Consider the following 1,681-nt stretch of genomic DNA (forward strand, 5'->3'; position numbering starts at 1 on the left):
TTTTTTTTTTTTGCAGAACCGGGGATTGAACTCAGGCCCTTGCGCTTGCCAGGGAAGCGCTTATTCTACCGAGCCATCTCCCCAGCCCCCTCTTTTGTTGAAATTATTTCACTCATTTTTAGTCCCTTGCATCTCCATATTAAGATTGATCTGTAAATTTCTTCATTAAGGCCATCTGGGATTGCTTATGAGGTTTGTATTGAATTTGTACATCAATTTGGGAACTATTAGCATGGTGCCCATGAGTCTGATCATTGGGCATAGATGTCTTTTAATTTATTTGGGCCTTTAAAAATTTCTTTCACTTTTGTTTTGTAGTTTAAAGAGTATGAGTTTGATTCTTCTTTTGTTAAATTTGATTTTTAATTATTTTACTCTTTTGGGTGTTATAAATGGAAGTGTTTCTAGATTTCATTCACTGCACCAAGTATATTCAAATACAATTGCTTTTTGTCACTTGATGTACTTCCATTCTGGTGAGTTGTAAGCTGGTAGCAGAACACAGCTAGCTACAAGAAATACTGTTTCTTTTAAATAGATTGTGCTAATGGAACAATACATTACATCCCAAACAGTTGTTTTACTTTATTCTGAGGGCTGACATATTGCATTAAAAAGCAGATGCATAGTGTAAAGGTATTTAAGTATGCAACATTCATCTGTAGATGGCTTTTGATGTACAGTACCCCCAGAATATTGAATAACATCATCTATTTCTGTAAGTGCTTAATATCCTCAAGCAACAATAAATAACTTGCAACATACTAATTCTTTTCTTTCAGTCCCCAACTCAGAACTTAATTCCTCAGAAGGTTTTTCCTGACTTGTTCATCAATGGCTGTCCTATACTTAATTAGTAACATATCCCTAGTTTATTTCCTCACCCTTTTTACAATCCATAGTTATTTTGTTTGTCTATTGTTTCCTTTCTCAGAGTAAAAGTTCGTGAGAACAGAGACTTTCCCTACTCAGTGTTCATTCACTACAGAATCCCCTGACACATTGTCTCTCCTTGTAAAAAAATTTGATATACAGTGAATAGATTTTCCAACTACAAGAAACATATAGAAAACTACTAATCATGGCAAAGCAATAAACTAATGACACTGATGTCACCTTTGTGTCTGCTTTTGATAGGGAGATTTACATCAAGGTTTGTAAGTTTTCCAGAAGATGTTTTGCAATTGTGTCTAGAGCAGCCAACTGTGTTTAAAATGAAACTGGGACTATCTGATTATCACATCCTATGTCCTCATATTACTTGAGTAATTCATCATTGTGTGATGTAATCTGTCAGCATTTCAGAGAGTAGTAATGAAAGGCCTGTAAAAGGAACTTCAAACTTCTGAATTCAAGACAGAGAGGAGATTTTATTTATTTATTTAAGAGAGAGAGAGAGAGAGAGAGAGAGAGAGAGAGAGAGAGAGAGAGAGAGAGAAAGAAAGAGAGCGTTCTTTCTGCCCTTTTGTCTTATCCTGACTGCTGGGATTAGGGTGATGCCAATGCAATCAGTAGGACTGATCCAGAAATTATCTACTCTTAATCCCAGCACTCTTAATCCCAGCACTGCACTATGAATCGATCACACACTCTACAAGACTGCCCTGTGGCTTCAAGGCTTTGCAGGGACATCTATATGAAAACTGTAACCGCAAAGGATACTGGCTAGTCATTGAATTTG

The sequence above is a fragment of the Octodon degus genome, unplaced genomic scaffold, assembly GCF_000260255.1.
Source record: "Octodon degus isolate 3935 unplaced genomic scaffold, OctDeg1.0 scaffold00068, whole genome shotgun sequence".
NCBI classification, from domain to species: domain Eukaryota; kingdom Metazoa; phylum Chordata; class Mammalia; order Rodentia; family Octodontidae; genus Octodon; species Octodon degus.